Source organism: Rhinolophus sinicus, linkage group LG18 (assembly GCF_036562045.2).
Source record: "Rhinolophus sinicus isolate RSC01 linkage group LG18, ASM3656204v1, whole genome shotgun sequence".
Taxonomy (NCBI): domain Eukaryota; kingdom Metazoa; phylum Chordata; class Mammalia; order Chiroptera; family Rhinolophidae; genus Rhinolophus; species Rhinolophus sinicus.
In genome coordinates, this window is record NC_133767.1 from 18,609,145 (window position 1) to 18,628,068 (window position 18,924).

General features: G+C 68.4%; 4 pseudogenes; all 4 read right to left on the reverse strand.

Annotated features, from left to right (window-relative positions):
* Positions 1–1,870: 1,870 nt before the first annotated feature.
* LOC141569513 (5S ribosomal RNA) lies at positions 1,871–1,990 on the reverse strand (annotated as a pseudogene).
* A 2,005-nt stretch (positions 1,991–3,995) lies between these two features.
* On the reverse strand, positions 3,996–4,115 carry LOC141569522 (5S ribosomal RNA; annotated as a pseudogene).
* A 7,434-nt stretch (positions 4,116–11,549) lies between these two features.
* LOC141569516 (5S ribosomal RNA) lies at positions 11,550–11,669 on the reverse strand (annotated as a pseudogene).
* A 2,041-nt stretch (positions 11,670–13,710) lies between these two features.
* LOC141569533 (5S ribosomal RNA) lies at positions 13,711–13,830 on the reverse strand (annotated as a pseudogene).
* Between the last annotated feature and the right edge of the window lie 5,094 nt (positions 13,831–18,924).

An 18,924-nucleotide genomic window follows, 5' to 3' on the forward strand; every position in this document is an offset into this window, starting at 1 on the left:
CCGGCCCCACCCACTGGCCCAAAGCCAGGAGAGCCACCCGCCACCAGGGGCAGCACCTCCAGTCTGCCGCCACCCTTCCTCACACAGCCTTCTTTCTGGGTTCTCCCCCCCGTCAGCGACCGGCGTCCCGCCCGATCACTGTTCACTTCACTGGCTACACGTCACCTCTCCTGACCCAGGGAGGTGAGAGAGAGGATGAGAGAAGGCCAGAGACGGAGCAAGAGAGAGGCGGAGAGAGACAGACGGGGACTGTGGGGACAGACTCGCAGAGAGCACTCTCCAGGCTCTGGGCCTCGCGTGGAGGGGTGCTGCGTGCGGGCTGCATGGATATCAGCTGTGACCGCTTGGCCATCAGCTGTTGCCAGTTGGCCATTGGCCACCGGCAGAGCTGCGGTGGCCAAGCTAGGAAGCCGGGATGGTGGACTGCAAATTGCAGAGGCGCGGACTGCAGTTGGCCGGCTTGGTGGGTCGGTAGGTTGGTGGGTCTGTTGGTTGGCAGAGAATCGGCCGGCAGGCTGGGGATCGGGCGGCTCCGGCTTGCCGAGTCTCCAAGCCAGCCGCCCGTGAGACATGGTGCTATGAGCCCCCTATCCGTGGTCTGTTGGTGTTCCCTCTTGGCCTCGCCAAATCCTGCGTTCTTGTGCGGGCAGAGGGGCTAGAGTCCCCGCAGGACAGGGACAGACAGACAGAACGGGAGGAGGAGTAAGAGGGAGCGAGATGGAAATAGGCTCGTATATGTACATGTATGTATCTAGACATACAGAGAGACATGGACAGAGACAGAGAAAGAGGGGGCTGGCACGCGGGGAGAGAGCTCCTGAGCCAGAGCCAGAGCCCAACAGGCACGTCACAGAGCCCGACGGATATGGGGTGGGGGAGGGTGTGAGGGACGCACAGGCGGGCACACGGACTGTTACAGACGCACTGAGGCTGTGTTGAAGTGGCAGCTCCTCCACCGGAGTGTGGTCGTGCCCGGGGCTGGGCTCCGCTAAGGAGGCATTGCCCTGGCGTTGGCAGTCACCATTGAAGCCTCCGGGGCGGGCCGCCAGGGTCTCCGGAGGGCCTGTGGTCTCTGAGCCCCGCCCAGGCACCCGCCCGCAGGAGAGTGGCAGCCCCCAGGCACCCTGGTTGTGAGGGTTGTGCGCCTGCGTGCCTGCTCTGCCCTTGTGGTGGTCTCCCCCGGAGTCGATGGCGCGTGGTGTGTTGGGGTGCTGCTCCCGCCGTCCCCTGGTTTGTCCCGGCTCTTTGTGCCCTGTGTTTCAGGGACACCGTGGCCGGCGGGAAGGGAGGGCTCCTGGCTCTTGTGGGAGACGGGAGGGGCGGCTGTGGGGATGGGGCGAGGTGCCTGCCAGCGGAGACAGAAGACTCCGGTGGGGCGGGGCGGGTGGGCGTCCCGTTTGCCCGAGGACACGCCGATCCTGTGTGTCGGGTCCCGGGGGCAGGCGCAGGGATGGGCGTGCCCTGGGCTCGGGCCGAGGTGCAAAGCACCGGCACGTCCTGGGATGGAGAGAGCCTGGTGGAGGCCTGCGGTGGCAGGCAGCCCTGGGCTTGGGCGTTGGGGGTTGCGGCGGCAGGGTCGGGGAGCGAGAGGGAGCCCTGCGATGGCGGTGGCGGCGGCGGCGGCGACCGAGACGCGGCTGACTGCTGCAGGCTGACGGCCTGCCTCGGCGAAGAGCACTAAGAAGAGGGAGTGGGGGGGAGCCCTGGCCGACAGGCCTGGTGTGCGGCCGGGGATGCGAGCTTGTAGTGCTGGGCGACTGACCCTCCTCTGGCCAGGGGGACCTTCGGCTGCCTGGGTGGCTGCAGAGGGGCAAGGTGCGGCAGGGTTTCGGAGGGAGCCACGCCGGGGCGGCGGCGCAAAAGGAGAGGCGAGCAAAAGCCTGCAGCTATTCCCAGGCGGTCTCCCATCCAAGTACTAACCAGGCCCCTCCCTGCTTAGCTCCCGAGATCAGAGGAGATCGGGCGCGTTCAGGGTGGTATGGCCGTAGACGCTGGGACCCGGCTCCCCGCGCCCCAAGAGCCTGCTCCCGGCCTGCCTCTGACCGCGCGCCGTGCTGCTGGGCCGCTAGGGTGGCGAGCACGTCTGCCTGAGCGCCTGCCGCCCGCTCCCCGCCTCCTCCGGACGCCGCTGGTGTGGGCGACGGGCTACTCCTGGCCCGCAGCGAGGCACCTTCGCGCCCCCAGTGGCTCCACGGGCCTCTGTCACTTCCCTGACTGTGACATATGTCTGGGCGCCCTGGCATCCTGGGCCTCCCCAGGCCCGAAGGGCTTTCACCCCGCCCCCAACCCCTCTCATCTCCCCCAGCCCCACAACCCCCCTTGCTGCTGTGCTGTCCCCACCTCTCAGGGCCACCGAGGGGGTCGCAGGGTCCTCTCAGTCCCCTCCGGCCCTAGGGACGTGCAACCCAGGCCCTGGCCCTGACCGGACCCATCCACAGGCCCAAAGCCAGGGAGAGCCACCCGCGCCACCAGGGTGCAGCATCTCCAGTCTGCAGCCACCCTTCGTCACAAGCCTTCAGTCTGGGCCCTGGAACCCTCGTCAGCGACCGGAGCCCCGCCCGATGTCCGGTCCCTTCACTGGCTACACGTCACCTCTCCTGACCCAGGGAGGTGAGAGAGAGGATGAGAGAAGGCCAGAGACGGAGCAAGAGAGAGGCGGAGAGAGACAGACGGGGACTGCGGGGACAGACTCGCAGAGAGCACTCTCCAGGCTCTGGGCCTCGCGTGGAGGGGTGCTGCTTGGGGGCTGCATGGTCATCAGCTGTGACCGCTTGGCCATCAGCTGTTGCCAGTTGGCCACTGGCCACCGGAGGAGCTGCGGTGGCCAAGCTAGGAAGCGGGGATGGTGGACTGCAAATTGCAGAGGGGCGCGGATTGCAGTGGGCCCGCTTGGCGGGTCGACGGGCGGTGTGTCGGTGGGTTGGCAGAGAAGCGGCCGACAGGTTGGGGATCGGGCGGCTCCGGCTTGCCGTGTCTCCGAGCCAGCCGCCCGTGAGACATAGTGCTATGAGCCCCCTATCCGTGGCTCTGTTGGTGTTCCCTCTTGGCCTCGCCATATCCTGCGTTCTTGTGCGGGCAGAGGGACTAGAGTCCCCGCAGGACAGGGACCGACAGAGAGAACGGGAGGAGGAGGAGAAAGAGGGAGCGAGATCGAAATATACACCTATATGTACCTGTATGTACCTAGACATACAGAGAGACATGGACAGAGACAGAGAAAGAGGGGGCTGGCACGCGGGGAGAGAGCTCCTGAGCCAGAGCCAGAGCCCAACAGGCACGTCACAGAGCCAGAGAGACATGGGGTGGGGGAGGGGGGAGGGACGCACAAGCGGGCACACGGACTGGGACAGACGCACTGACGCTGCTTTGAAGTGGCAGCTTCTCAACCGAAGTGTGGTCATGCCCGTGGCTGGGCTCCACTAAGGAGGCAGTGCCCGGGCATTGAAAGTCACCCTTGAAGCCCCCGGGCCGGGCGGGAGGGCCAGTGGGCTCCGAGGGGAGAGTGGCAGCCCACAGGCACCCTGGTTGAGAGTGTTGTGTGCCTGCGTGCCTGCACTTCCCCTTGTGGTGGTCTCTCCTGGAGTCCGAGGGCGTGCGGTGTGTTGGGGTGCTGCTCCCTCAGTCCCCTGCTTTGTCCCGGCTCTTTGTACCCTGTGTGTTGGGGCCACTGCGGGAAGGGAGGGTTCCTGGCTCTTGTGGGCGATGGGAGGGGGCGCGCGGGGGTGTGGGGAGAGGTGCCTGCCGGCGGAGACACAGGCTCGGCTAACTGCTGCTGGCTGACTGCCTGCCTCAGCGAAGAGGACTAAGAAGAGGGTGTGGGGGTGAGCCCTGGCCGACGGGCCTGGTGTGCGGCCGGGGCTGCCAGCTTGTAGCGCCGGGTGGCTGACCGGCCTCTGGCCAGGGGGAACTTCGGCTGGATGGGCGGCTGCAGAGGGGCAAGGGGCGGCAGGGGTTCGGAGGGAGCCACGCAGGCGGGGCGGCGCAAAAGGAGAGGCGAGCAAAAGCCTACAGGTATTCCCAGGCGGTCTCCCATCCAAGCACTAACCAGGCCCCTCCCTGCTTAGCTCCCGAGATCAGAGGAGATCGGGCGCGTTCAGGGTGGTATGGCCATAGACGATGGGACTCGGCTCCCCGCGCCCCAAGAGCCTGCTCCCGGCCTGCCTCGTGGCGCGCGCCATGCAGATGCGCGGCTCCGGTGGCGAGCATCGACCTGCTGGCCGGCTCTGCCAGCACCGCGTCCCCCCCCCCAGTCCGGCTCCCCGCCTCTTCCGAATGCCCCTGGCGTGGGCGGCGGGCTACTCCTGGCCGGCAGCGAGGCCCCTTCGCGCCACCCGAGGCTCCATGGGACACTGCCACTTCCCTGATGGTGCCAGAAGTCGTGGAACTCTGGCATCCTGGGACTCCCCGGACCCAGACCGCCATACACCCCGCCCCCCTACCGCCACCAGGTTTACCAACAACCGCACCCCCAAGGCTGGGGGAGGCCTGCACCAGCAGGCGACCCTGGGCTTGGGAGTTGTGGGAGGACCCCGCGGCGGCGGCTTGGGCGGCTGCGGAGGGGGGGGCTGCGGTGGCGGCGGTGGCGGCGGCGGCGGCTGGGGCGGAGGAGGCCGGGAGAGCAGACGCGGGAGATTGAGGGAGTATGGCGATGGTGGCGGCGGCGGCGGGGGCTGGGGCGGAGGAGGGGGAGATGGCGGTGCTGGAGGCGGGGAGAGCAGAGGAGGGAGATTGAGGGAGTACGGCGATGGCGGCAGCGGGGGCGGGGAGGGGGCGAGGGCAGCACTGGCGGCGGGGATGGGGAGCGCGGTGCTGGCGGCCGAGGGGGGGAGAGCAGAGGAGGGAGTTTGAGGGAGTACGGCGATGGCGGTGGCGGGGGCGGGGGAGGGGGCGAGGGCAGCGCTGGCGGAGGGGGTGGGGAGCGCGGTGATCGCGGCGGCGGCGGGAGAAGCCGGGGCTGATCGCGAGCAGCGATGGCGGCGGCGGCGGCGCGGCGGCGGCGGCGCGCGGGAGGGTTGCGGTCGGCGATGGAGGCGGCGGCAGCGTGGGGGCTGTGTCGGCGGGCGCTGGGCGGGGAGGGTTGGCGGCGGCGGTAGCGGGGAAGAGGGCGGTGCTGGCAGCGGAGGAGGGGAGAGCAGAGGCGGGAGATTGAAGCAGTACAGCGATGGCGGTGGCGAGGGCGGGGGCAGGGGTGAGGTCAGCGCTGGAGGGGGGTGTGGGGAGCGCGGTGATGGCGGCGGATTTGGCGGTGGCGGCGGGGGCGAGGGCAGCGCTGTTGGCGGTGGCGGCGATGGAAGGTCGGCGAAGGGATCGAGATGACAGCCTCCGGGACTGAAGAGGACTAAGAAGAGGGTGTGCGGGGGAGCCCTGGCCGACGGGCCTGGTGTGCGGCCGGGGCTGCCAGCTTGTAGTGCTGGGCGGCTAACCCTCTGCTGGTCAGGGGGACCTTCGGCTGGCTGGGCGGCTGCAGAGGGGCAAGGGGCGGCAGGGGTTCGGAGGCAGCCAAAGGAGAGGCGAGCAAAGCCTGCAGCTATTCCCAGGCGGTCTCCCATCCAAGTACTAACCAGGCCCCTCCTGCTTAGCTCCCGAGATCAGACGAGATCTGGCGCGTGCAGGGTGGTGTGGCCTTAGGCGCTGGGACCCGGCTCCCGGCACTCCAAGATCCTTCTCCCGACCTGCTTCTGAGCGCGCGCCATGCTGCTGGGCCGCTCCGGTGGCGAGCATGTCTGCCCGAGCGCCTCCCGCCAGCTCCCCGCCTCCTCCGGACGCCGCTGGTGTGGGCGACGGGCTACTCCTGGCCCGCAGCGAGGCCCCTTCCCGCCCCCCAGTGGCTCTAACGGGCCTCTGTCACTTCCCTGACTGTGACATATGTCTGGGCGCCCTGGCATCCTGGGCCTCCCCAGGCCCCGAAGGGCTTTACCCGCCCCCCTACCCCAACCCCTCTCATCTCCCCCCAGCCCCACAACCGCACACCCCCCTTGCTGCTGTGCTGTCCCCACCTCTCAGGGCCACCGAGGGGGTCGCAGGGTCCTCTCAGTCCCCTCCACCCTAGGGATGTGCAACCCAGGCCCTGGCCCTGGCCGGCCCCACCCACTGGCCCAAAGCCAGGGAGAGCCACCCGCCACCAGGGGGTAGCACCTCCAGTCTGCCGCCACCCTTCCTCACACAGCCTTCTTTCTGGGTTCTCGCCCCTCGTCAGCGACCGGCGTCCCGCCCGATCACTGTTCACTTCACTGGCTACACGTCACCTCTCCTGACCCAGGGAGGTGAGAGAGAGGATGAGAGAAGGCCAGAGACGGAGCAAGAGAGAGGCGGAGAGAGACAGACGGGGACTGTGGGGACAGACTGCAGAGAGCACTCTCCAGGCTCTGGGCCTCGCGTGGAGGGGTGCTGCGTGGGGCTGCATGGATATCAGCTGTGACCGCTTGGCCATCAGCTGTTGCCAGTTGGCCATTGGCCACCGGCAGAGCTGCGGTGGCCAAGCTAGGAAGCGTGGATGGTGGACTGCAAATTGCAGAGGCGCGGACTGCAGTTGGCCGGCTTGGTGGGTCGGTAGGTTGGTGGGTCTGTTGGTTGGCAGAGAATCGGCCGGCAGGCTGGGGATCGGGCGGCTCCGGCTTGCCGAGTCTCCGAGCCAGCCGCCCGTGAGACATGGTGCTATGAGCCCCTATCCGTGGTCTGTTGGTGTTCCCTCTTGGCCTCGCCAAATCCTGCATTCTTGTGCGGGCAGAGGGGCTAGAGACCCCGCAGGACAGGGACAGACAGACAGAACGGGAGGAGGAGTAAGAGGGAGCGAGATGGAAATATGCTCAGATATGTACATGTATGTATCTAGACATACAGAGAGACATGGACAGAGACAGAGAAAGAGGGGCTGGCACGCGGGAGAGAGCTCCTGAGCCAGAGCCAGAGCCCAACAGGCACGTCACAGAGCCCGACGGATATGGGGTGGGGGAGGGTGTGAGGGACGCACAGGCGGGCACACGGACTGTTACAGACGCACTGAGGCTGTGTTGAAGTGGCAGCTCCTCCACCGGAGTGTGGTCGTGCCCCGGGCTGGGCTCCGCTAAGGAGGCATTGCCCTGGCGTTGGCAGTCACCATTGAAGCCGTCCGGGCGGGCCGCCAGGGTCTCCGGAGGGCCTGTGGTCTCTGAGCCCCGCCCAGGCACCCGCCCGCGGGAGGGAGTGGCAGCCCCCAGGCACCCTGGTTGTGAGGGTTGTGCGCCTGCGTGCCTGCTCTGCCCTTGTGGTGGTCTCCCCTGGAGTCGATGGCGCGTGGTGCGTTGGGGTGCTGCTCCCGCCGTCCCCTGGTTTGTCCCGGCTCTTTGTGCCCTGTGTTTCAGGGACACTGTGGGAGGCAGGAAGGGAGGGCTCCTGGCTCTTGTGGGAGACGGGAGGGGCGCGCGGGGGTGTGGGGCGAGGTGCCTGCCAGCGGAGACAGAAGACTCCGGTGGGGCGGGGCGGGTGGGCGTCCCGTTTGCCCGAGGACACGCCGATCCTGTGTGTCGGGTCCCGGGGGCAGGCGCAGGGATGGGCGTGCCCTGGGCTCGGGCCGAGGTGCAAAGCACCGGCACGTCCTGGGATGGAGAGAGCCTGGTGGAGGCCTGCGCCGGCAGGCAGCCCTGGGCTTGGGCGTTGGGGGTTGCGGCGGCGGCAGGGACAGGGAGCGAGAGGGAGCCCTGCGATGGCGGTGGCGGCGGCGACGGCGACCGAGACGCGGCTGACTGCTGCAGGCTGACGGCCTGCCTCGGCGAAGAGCACTAAGAAGAGGGAGTGGGGGAGCCCTGGCCGACAGGCCTGGTGTGCGGCCGGGATGCGAGCTTGTAGTGCTGGGCGACTGACCCTCCTCTGGCCAGGGGACCTTCGGCTGCCTGGGCGGCTGCAGAGGGCAAGGGCGGCAGGGGTTCGGAGGGAGCCACGCCGGGCGGCCGCAAAAGGAGAGGCGAGCAAAGCCTGCAGCTATTCCCAGGCGGTCTCCCATCCAAGTACTAACCAGGCCCCTCCTGCTTAGCTCCGAGATCAGAGGAGATCGGGCGCGTTCAGGGTGGTATGGCCGTAGACGCTGGGACCCGGCTCCCCGCGCCCCAAGAGCCTGCTCCCGGCCTGCCTCTGACCGCGCGCCGTGCTGCTGGGCCGCTAGGGTGGCGAGCACGTCTGCCTGAGCGCCTGCCGCCCGCTCCCGCCTCCTCCGGACGCCGCTGGTGTGGGCGACGGGCTACTCCTGGCCCGCAGCGAGGCCCCTTCGCGCCCCCAGTGGCTCCACGGGCCTCTGTCACTTCCCTGACTGTGACATATGTCTGGGCGCCCTGGCATCCTGGGCCTCCCCAGGCCCGAAGGGCTTTCACCCCGCCCCTACCCCAACCCCTCTCATCTCCCCCAGCCCCACAACCGCACACCCCCCTTGCTGCTGTGCTGTCCCCACCTCTCAGGGCCACCGAGGGGTCGCAGGGTCCTCTCAGTCCCTCCGGCCCTAGGGACGTGCAACCCAGGCCCTGGCCCTGACCGGACCCATCCACAGGCCCAAAGCCAGGAGAGCCACCCGCGCCACCAGGGTGCAGCATCTCCAGTCTGCAGCCACCCTTCGTCACAAGCCTTCAGTCTGGGCCCTGGAACCCTCGTCAGCGACCGGAGCCCCGCCCGATGTCCGGTCCCTTCACTGGCTACACGTCACCTCTCCTGACCCAGGGAGGTGAGAGAGAGGATGAGAGAAGGCCAGAGACGGAGCAAGAGAGAGGCGGAGAGAGACAGACGGGGACTGTGGGGACAGACTCGCAGAGAGCACTCTCCAGGCTCTGGGCCTCGCGTGGAGGGGTGCTGCTTGGGGCTGCATGGTCATCAGCTGTGACCGCTTGGCCATCAGCTGTTGCCAGTTGGCCACTGGCCACCGGAGGAGCTGCGGTGGCCAAGCTAGGAAGCGCGGATGGTGGACTGCAAATTGCAGAGGGGCGCGGATTGCAGTGGGCCCGCTTGGCGGGTCGACGGGCGGTGTGTCGGTGGGTTGGCAGAGAAGCGGCCGACAGGTTGGGGATCGGGCGGCTCCGGCTTGCCGTGTCTCCGAGCCAGCCGCCCGTGAGACATAGTGCTATGAGCCCCCTATCCGTGGCTCTGTTGGTGTTCCCTCTTGGCCTCGCCATATCCTGCGTTCTTGTGCGGGCAGAGGGACTAGAGTCCCCGCAGGACAGGGACCGACAGAGAGAACGGGAGGAGGAGAAAGAGGGGGCGAGATCGAAATATACACCTATATGTACCTGTATGTACCTAGACATACAGAGAGACATGGACAGAGACAGAGAAAGAGGGGGCTGGCACGCGGGGAGAGAGCTCCTGAGCCAGAGCCAGAGCCCAACAGGCACGTCACAGAGCCAGAGAGACATGGGGTGGGGGAGGGGGAGGGACGCACAAGCGGGCACACGGACTGGGACAGACGCACTGACGCTGCTTTGAAGTGGCAGCTTCTCAACCGAAGTGTGGTCATGCCCGTGGCTGGGCTCCACTAAGGAGGCAGTGCCCGGGCATTGAAAGTCCTTGAAGCCCCGGGCCGGGCGGGAGGGCCAGTGGGCTCGAGCCCTGCCCAGGAACCCCCGCCCCGCGGAGGAGAGTGGCAGCCCACAGGCACCCTGGTTGAGAGTGTTGTGTGCCTGCGTGCCTGCACTTCCCTTGTGGTGGTCTCTCCTGGAGTCCGAGGGCGTGCGGTGTGTTGGGGTGCTGCTCCCTCAGTCCCCTGCTTTGTCCCGGCTCTTTGTACCCTGTGTGTTGGGGCCACTGCGGGAAGGGAGGGTTCCTGGCTCTTGTGGGCGATGGGAGGGGGCGCGCGGGGTGTGGGGAGAGGTGCCTGCCGGCGGAGACACAGGCTCGGCTAACTGCTGCTGGCTGACTGCCTGCCTCAGCGAAGAGGACTAAGAAGAGGGTGTGGGGTGAGCCCTGGCCGACGGGCCTGGTGTGCGGCCGGGCTGCCAGCTTGTAGCCGGGTGGCTGACCGGCCTCTGGCCAGGGGACCTTCGGCTGGATGGGCGGCTGCAGAGGGCAAGGGGCGGCAGGGGTTCGGAGGAGCCACGCAGGGCGGCGGCGCAAAAGGAGAGGCGAGCAAAGCCTACAGGTATTCCCAGGCGGTCTCCCATCCAAGCACTAACCAGGCCCCTCCTGCTTAGCTCCGAGATCAGAGGAGATCGGGCGCGTTCAGGGTGGTATGGCCATAGACGATGGGACTCGGCTCCCCGCCCCAAGAGCCTGCTCCCGGCCTGCCTCGTGAGCGCCCGCCATGCAGATGCGCGGCTCCGGTGGCGAGCATCGACCTGCTGGCCGGCTCTGCCAGCACCGCGTCCCCCAGTCCGGCTCCCGCCTCTTCCGAATGCCCCTGGCGTGGGCGGCGGGCTACTCCTGGCCGGCAGCGAGGCCCCTTCGCGCCACCCGAGGCTCCATGGGACACTGCCACTTCCTGATGGTGCCAGAAGTCGTGGAACTCTGGCATCCTGGGACTCCCGGACCCAGACCGCCATACACCCCGCCCCTACCGCCACCAGGTTTACCAACAACCGCACCCCAAGGCTGGGGAGGCCTGCACCAGCAGGCAACCCTGGGCTTGGGAGTTGTGGGAGGACCCCGGCGGCAGCGGCGGCTGCGGAGGGGGGGGCTGCGGTGGCGGCGGTGGCGGCGGCGGCGGCTGGGGCGGAGGAGGCCGGGAGAGCAGACGCGGGAGATTGAGGGAGTATGGCGATGGTGGCGGCGGCGGCGGGGGCTGGGGCGGAGGAGGGGGAGATGGCGGTGCTGGAGGCGGGGAGAGCAGAGGAGGGAGATTGAGGGAGTGCGGCAATGGCGGCGGCGGGGGCGGGGGTGGGGAAGAGGGCAGCACTGGCGGGGGGATGGGGAGCGCGGTGCTGGCGGCCGAGGGGGAGAGCAGAGGAGGGAGTTTGAGGGAGTACGGCGATGGCGGCGGCGGGGGCGGGGAGGGGCGAGGGCAGCGCTGGCGGAGGGGTGGGGAGCGCGGTGATCGCGGCGGCGGCGGAGAAGCGGGGCTGATCGCGAGCAGCGATGGCGGCGGCGGCGGCGATGGAGGCGGCGGCAGCGTTGGGGGCTGTCGGCGGGCGCTGGGCGCGGGAGGGTTGGCGGCGGCGGTAGCGGGAAAGAGGGCGGTGCTGGCGGCGGAGGAGGGGAGAGCAGAGGCGGGAGATTGAAGCAGTACAGCGATGGCGGTGGCGAGGGCGGGGGCAGGGGTGAGGTCAGCGCTGGAGGGGGGTGTGGGGAGCGCGGTGATGGCGGCGGATTTGGCGGTGGCGGGGGGGGCGAGGGCAGCGCTGTTGGCGGTGGCGGCGATCGAAGGTCGGCGAAGGGATCGAGATGACAGCCTCCGGGACTGAAGAGGACTGAGAAGAGGGTGTGCGGGGGAGCCCTGGCCGACGGGCCTGGTGTGCGGCCGGGCTGCCAGCTTGTAGTGCCTGGCGGCTAACCCTCTGCTGGTCAGGGGGACCTTCGGCTGGCTGGGCGGCTGCAGAGGGGCAAGGGGCGGCAGGGGTTCGGAGGCAGCCACGCCGGGGCGGCGGCGCAAAAGGAGAGGCGAGCAAAAGCCTGCAGCTATTCCCAGGCGGTCTCCCATCCAAGTACTAACCAGGCCCCTCCCTGCTTAGCTCCCGAGATCAGACGAGATCTGGCGCGTGCAGGGTGGTGTGGCCTTAGGCGCTGGGACCCGGCTCCCGGCACTCCAAGATCCTTCTCCCGACCTGCTTCTGAGCGCGCGCCATGCTGCTGGGCCGCTCCGGTGGCGAGCATGTCTGCCCGAGCGCCTCCCGCCAGCTCCCCGCCTCCTCCGGACGCCGCTGGTGTGGGCGACGGGCTACTCCTGGCCCGCAGCGAGGCCCCTTCCCGCCCCCCAGTGGCTCTAACGGGCCTCTGTCACTTCCCTGACTGTGACATATGTCTGGGCGCCCTGGCATCCTGGGCCTCCCCAGGCCCCGAAGGGCTTTTACCCCGCCCCCCTACCCCAACCCCTCTCATCTCCCCCAGCCCCACAACCGCACACCCCCCTTGCTGCTGTGCTGTCCCCACCTCTCAGGGCCACCGAGGGGTCGCAGGGTCCTCTCAGTCCCTCCACCCTAGGGACGTGCAACCCAGGCCCTGGCCCTGGCCGGCCCCACCCACTGGCCCAAAGCCAGGAGAGCCACCCGCCACCAGGGGCAGCACCTCCAGTCTGCCGCCACCCTTCCTCACACAGCCTTCTTTCTGGGTTCTCGCCCCTCGTCAGCGACCGGCGTCCCGCCCGATCACTGTTCACTTCACTGGCTACACGTCACCTCTCCTGACCCAGGGAGGTGAGAGAGAGGATGAGAGAAGGCCAGAGACGGAGCAAGAGAGAGGCGGAGAGAGACAGACGGGGACTGCGGGGACAGACTCGCAGAGAGCACTCTCCAGGCTCGGGGCCTCGCGTGGAGGGGTGCTGCGTGCGGGCTGCATGGATATCAGCTGTGACCGCTTGGCCATCAGCTGTTGCCAGTTGGCCACTGGCCACCGGAGGAGCTGCGGTGGCCATGCTAGGAAGCGCGGATGGTGGAATGCAAATTGCAGAGGGGCGCGGATTGCAGTGGGCCCGCTTGGCGGGTCGACGGGCGGTGTGTCGGTGGGTTGGCAGAGAAGCGGCCGACAGGTTGGGGATCGGGCGGCTCCGGCTTGCCGAGTCTCCGAGCCAGCCGCCCGTGAGACATGGTGCTATGAGCCCCTATCCGTGGTCTGTTGGTGTTCCCTCTTGGCCTCGCCAAATCCTGCATTCTTGTGCGGGCAGAGGGGCTAGAGTCCCCGCAGGACAGGGACAGACAGACAGAACGGGAGGAGGAGTAAGAGGGAGCGAGATGGAAATGCTCAGCTATATGTACATGTATGTATCTAGACATACAGAGAGACATGGACAGAGACAGAGAAAGAGTGGGCTGGCACGCGGGGAGAGAGCTCCTGAGCCAGAGCCAGAGCCCAACAGGCACGTCACAGAGCCCGACGGATATGGGGTGGGGAGGGTGTGAGGGACGCACAGGCGGGCACACGGACTGTTACAGACGCACTGAGGCTGTGTTGAAGTGGCAGCTCCTCCACCGGAGTGTGGTCGTGCCCGGGCTGGGCTCCGCTAAGGAGGCATTGCCCTGGCGTTGGCAGTCACCATTGAAGCCTCCGGGCGGGCCGCCAGGGTCTCCGGAGGGCCTGTGGTCTCTGAGCCCTGCCCAGGCACCCGCCCGCGGGAGGAGAGTGGCAGCCCCAGGCACCCTGGTTGTGAGGGTTGTGCGCCTGCGTGCCTGCTCTTGCCCTTGTGGTGGTCTCTCCTGGAGTCCGATGGCGCGTGGTGTGTTGGGGTGCTGCTCCCGCGTTCCCCTGGTTTGTCCCGGCTCTTTGTGCCCTGTGTTTCAGGGACACTGCGGGAAGGGAGGGCTCCTGGCTCTTGTGGGAGACGGAGGGGCGCGCGGGGTGTGGGGCGAGGTGCCTGCCAGCGGAGACAGCGAGACGCGGCTGACTGCTGCAGGCTGACGGCCTGCCTCGGCGAAGAGCACTAAGAAGAGGGAGTGGGGGAGCCCTGGCCGACAGGCCTGGTGTGCGGCCGGGGCTGCCAGCTTGTAGCGCCGGGTGGCTGACCGGCCTCTGGCCAGGGGGACCTTCGGCTGGATGGGCGGCTGCAGAGGGGCAAGGGGCGGCAGGGGTTCGGAGGGAGCCACGCAGGGGCGGCGGCGCAAAAGGAGAGGCGAGCAAAAGCCTACAGGTATTCCCAGGCGGTCTCCCATCCAAGCACTAACCAGGCCCCTCCCTGCTTAGCTCCCGAGATCAGAGGAGATCGGGCGCGTTCAGGGTGGTATGGCCATAGACGCTGGGACCCGGCTCCCGCGCCCCAAGAGCCTGCTCCCGGCCTGCCTCGTGACCGCGCGCCGTGCTGCTGGGCCGCTAGGGTGGCGAGCATCGACCCGCGGGCCGGCTCTGCCAGCGCCTGCCGCCCGCTCCCGCCTCCTCCGGACGCCGCTGGTGTGGGCGACGGGCTACTCCTGGCCCGCAGCGAGGCCCCTTCGCGCCACCCGGGGCTCCATGGGACACTGCCACTTCCCTGATGGTGCCAGAAGTCGTGGAACTCTGGCATCCTGGGACTCCCCGGACCCAGACCGCCATACACCCCGCCCCCCTACCGCCACCAGGTTTACCAACAACCGCACCCCCAAGGCTGGGGGAGGCCTGCACCAGCAGGCAACCCTGGGCTTGGGAGTTGTGGGAGGACCCCAGCAGCAGCAGCAGGCGGCTGCGGAGGGGGGGGCTGCGGCGGCGGGGGACGCGGCGGAGGCGAGGGAAGGTGGGGAGGTAGGCGATGGCAACCGCGAGGATGGCGCCAGGGCGGCGATGGCGGTGGCGACAATGGGGGCTTTGACGGTGGGCGCTGGGGCACGGGGGTCGATGGCGGCGGCGGCGGCGTCGGCGGCGGCGGCGGGGGCGGAGGAGGCCGGGAGAGCAGAGGCGGGAGATTGAGGGAGTATGGCGATGGTGGCGGCGGCGGGCCTGGGGCGGGGGCGGGGGAGATGGCGGTGCAGGAGGCGGGGAGAGCAGAGGAGGGAGATTGAGGGAGTGCGGCAATGGCGGCAGGGGGCGGGGAGGGGCGAGGGAGCAGCGCTGGCGGAGGGGGTGGGAGCGCGTGACTGCGCGGCAGGGAGAAGCAGGGAGCTGATCGAGAGCAGCGATGGCGGCGGCAGGGCAGCGGCAGCAGCGGCAGGGGAGGGTGCAGTCGGCGATGGGCGGCGGCAGCGTTGGGGCTGTGTGGGCGCTGGCGCGGCAGGGAGGGTAGCGGCGGCGGCAGTGGGGGAAGAGGCGGTGCTGGCGCGGAGGAGGAGAGCAGAGGCGGGAGATTGAAGCAGTACAGCGATGGCGGTGGCGAGGGCGGGGGCAGGGGTGAGGTCAGCGCTGGAGGGGGTGTGGGAGCGCGGTGATGGCGGCGGATTGGCGGTGGCGGCGGGGCGAGGCAGCGCTGTTGGCGGTGGCGGCGATGGAAGGTCGCGAAGGGATCGAGCTGACAGCCTCCGGGACTGAAGAGGACTAAGAAGAGGGTGTGGGGGAGCCCTGGCCGACGGGCCTGGTGTGCGGCCGGGCTGCCAGCTTGTAGTGCCTGGCGGCTGACCCTCTGCTGGCCAGGGGACCTTCGGCTGGCTGGGCGGCTGCAGAGAGGCAAGGGGCGGCAGGGGTTCGGAGGGAGCCACGCCGGGGCGGCGCAAAAGGAGAGGCGAGCAAAGCCTGCAGCTATTCCCAGGCGGTCTCCCATCCAAGTACTAACCAGGCCCCTCCCTGCTTAGCTCCGAGATCAGACGAGATCTGGCGCGTGCAGGGTGGTGTGGCCTTAGGCGCTGGGACCCGGCTCCCGGCACTCCAAGAGCCTGCTCCCGACCTGCTTCTGAGCGCTCGCCATGCTGCTGGGCCGCTCGGGTGGCGAGCATGTCTGCCCAGCGCCTCCCGCCAGCTCCCGCCTCCTCCAGACGCCGCTGGTGTGGGCGACGGGCTACTCCTGGCCCGCAGCGAGGCCCCTTCGCGCCCCCAGTGGCTCCACGGGCCTCTGTCACTTCCCTGACTGTGACATATGTCTGGGCGCCCTGGCATCCTGGGCCTCCCCAGGCCCCGAAGCTACCCCCCCTACCCCAACCCTCTCATCTCCCCCAGCCCCACAACCGCACACCCCCTTGCTGCTGTGCTGTCCCCACCTCTCAGGGCCACCGAGGGGTCGCAGGGTCCTCTCAGTCCCTCCACCCTAGGGACGTGCAACCCAGGCCCTGGCCCTGGCCGGCCCCACCCACTGGCCCAAAGCCAGGAGAGCCACCCGCCACCAGGGGGCAGCACCTCCAGTCTGCCGCCACCCTTCCTCACACAGCCTTCTTTCTGGGTTCTCGCCCCTCGTCAGCGACCGGCGTCCCGCCCGATCACTGTTCACTTCACTGGCTACACGTCACCTCTCCTGACCCAGGGAGGTGAGAGAGAGGATGAGAGAAGGCCAGAGACGGAGCAAGAGAGAGGCGGAGAGAGACAGACGGGGACTGTGGGGACAGACTGCAGAGAGCACTCTCCAGGCTCTGGGCCTCGCGTGGAGGGGTGCTGCGTGGGCTGCATGGATATCAGCTGTGACCGCTGGCCATCAGCTGTTGCCAGTTGGCCATTGGCCACCGGCAGAGCTGCGTGGCCAAGCTAGGAAGAGCGGATGGTGGACTGCAAATTGCAGAGGCGCGGACTGCAGTTGGCCGGCTTGGTGGGTCGGGGTTGGTGGGTCTGTTGGTTGGCAGAGAATCGGCCGGCAGGCTGGGGATCGGGCGGCTCCGGCTTGCAGTCTCAAGCCAGCCGCCCGTGAGACATGGTGCTATGAGCCCCCTATCCGTGGTCTGTTGGTGTTCCCTCTTGGCCTCGCCAAATCCTGCATTCTTGTGCGGGCAGAGGGGCTAGAGTCCCCGCAGGACAGGGACAGACAGACAGAACGGGAGGAGGAGTAAGAGGGGGCGAGATGGAAATATGCTCGTATATGTACATGTATGTATCTAGACATACAGAGAGACATGGACAGAGACAGAGAAAGAGGGGGCTGGCACGCGGGGAGAGAGCTCCTGAGCCAGAGCCAGAGCCCAACAGGCACGTCACAGAGCCCGACGGATATGGGGTGGGGGAGGGTGTGAGGGACGCACAGGCGGGCACACGGACTGTTACAGACGCACTGAGGCTGTGTTGAAGTGGCAGCTCCTCCACCGCAGTGTGGTCGTGCCCGGGGCTGGGCTCCGCCAAGGAGGCATTGCCCTGGCGTTGGCAGTCACCATTGAAGCCTCCGGGCGGGCCGCCAGGGTCTCCGGAGGGCCTGTGGTCTCTGAGCCCTGGCACCGGCCCGCGGGAGGAGAGTGGCAGCCCCAGGCACCCTGGTTGTGAGGGTTGTGTGCCTGCGTGCCTGCTCTTCCCTTGTGGTGGTCTCCCCTGGAGTCGATGGCGCGTGGTGTGTTGGGGTGCTGCTCCCCCTTTCCCCTGGTTTGTCCCGGCTCTTTGTGCCCTGTGGTTCAGGGACACCGTGGCGGCGGGAAGGGAGGGCTCCTGGCTCTTGTGGGAGACGGAGGGCGCGCGGGGTGTGGGGCGAGGTGCCTGCCAGCGGAGACAGAAGACTGTGGGCGGGCGGGTGGGCGTCCCTGCCCGAGGACACGCCGATCCTGTGTGTCAGGCCCCGGGGGAAGGCGCAGGGATGAGGGTGGCCTGGGTTCAGGCCTAGATGCAAAGCACCGGCACGACCTGGGATGGAGGGAGCCTAGTGGAGGCCTGCGCCGGCAGGCAGCCCTGGGCTTGGGCGTTGGGGGCGGCGGCAGGGTCGGGAGCGAGAGGAGCCCTGCGATGGCGGTGGCGGCGGCGGCGGCGACCGAGACGCGGCTGACTGCTGCAGGCTGACGGCCTGCCTCGGCGAAGAGCACTAAGAAGAGGGAGTGGGGGAGCCCTGGCCGACAGGCCTGGTGTGCGGCGGGATGCGAGCTTGTAGTGCTGGGCGGCTGACCCTCCTCTGGCCAGGGGACCTTCGGCTGCCTGGGCGGCTGCAGAGGGGCAAGGGCGGCAGGGGTTCGGAGGGAGCCACGCCGGGGCGGCGCAAAAGGAGAGGCGAGCAAAGCCTGCAGCTATTCCCAGGCGGTCTCCCATCCAAGTACTAACCAGGCCCCTCCTGCTTAGCTCCGAGATCAGAGGAGATCGGGCGCGTTCAGGGTGGTATGGCCAGACGCTGGGACCCGGCTCCCCGCGCCCAAGAGCCTGCTCCCGGCCTGCCTCTGAGCGCGCCATGCTGCTGGGCCGCTAGGGTGGCGAGCACGTCTGCCTGAGCGCCTGCCCGCTCCCGCCTCCTCCGGACGCCGCTGGTGTGGGCGACGGGCTACTCCTGGCCCGCAGCGAGGCCCCTTCGCGCCCCCAGTGGCTCCACGGGCCTCTGTCACTTCCCTGACTGTGACATATGTCTGGGCGCCCTGGCATCCTGGGCCTCCCAGGCCCGAAGGGCTTACCCCGCCCCCTACCCCACCCTCTCATCTCCCCCAGCCCCACAACCGCACACCCCTTGCTGCTGTGCTGTCCCCACCTCTCAGGGCCACCGAGGGGTCGCAGGGTCCTCTCAGTCCCTCCGCCCTAGGGACGTGCAACCCAGGCCCTGGCCCTGGCCGGACCCATCCACAGGCCCAAAGCCAGGAGAGCCACCCCGCCACCAGGGTGCAGCATCTCCAGTCTGCAGCCACCCTTCGTCACAAGCCTTCAGTCTGGGCCCTGGAACCCTCGTCAGCGACGGGCCCGCCCGATGTCCGGTCCCTTCACTGGCTACACGTCACCTCTCCTGACCCAGGGAGGTGAGAGAGAGGATGAGAGAAGGCCAGAGACGGAGCAAGAGAGAGGCGGAGAGAGACAGACGGGGACTGTGGGGACAGACTGCAGAGAGCACTCTCCAGGCTCTGGGCCTCGCGTGGAGGGGTGCTGCTTGGGGCTGCATGGTCATCAGCTGTGACCGCTTGGCCATCAGCTGTTGCCAGTTGGCCACTGGCCACCGGAGGAGCTGCGTGGCCAAGCTAGGAAGCGGATGGTGGACTGCAAATTGCAGAGGGCTGCGGATTGCAGTGGGCCCGCTTGGCGGGTCGACGGGCGGTGTGTCGGTGGGTTGGCAGAGAATCGGCCGGCAGGTTGGGGATCGGGCGGCTCCGGCTTGCCGTGTCTCCAAGCCAGCTGCCCGTGAGACATGGTGCTATGAGCCCCCTATCCGTGGCTCTGTGGGTGTTCGTTCTTGGCCTCGCCAAATCCTGGGTTCTTGTGCGGGCAGAGGGACTAGAGTCCCCGCAGGACGGGGACCGACAGACAGAACGGGAGGAGGAGAAAGAGGGAGCGAGATGGAAATATACACCTATATGTACCTGTATGTACCTAGACATACAGAGAGACATGGACAGAGAC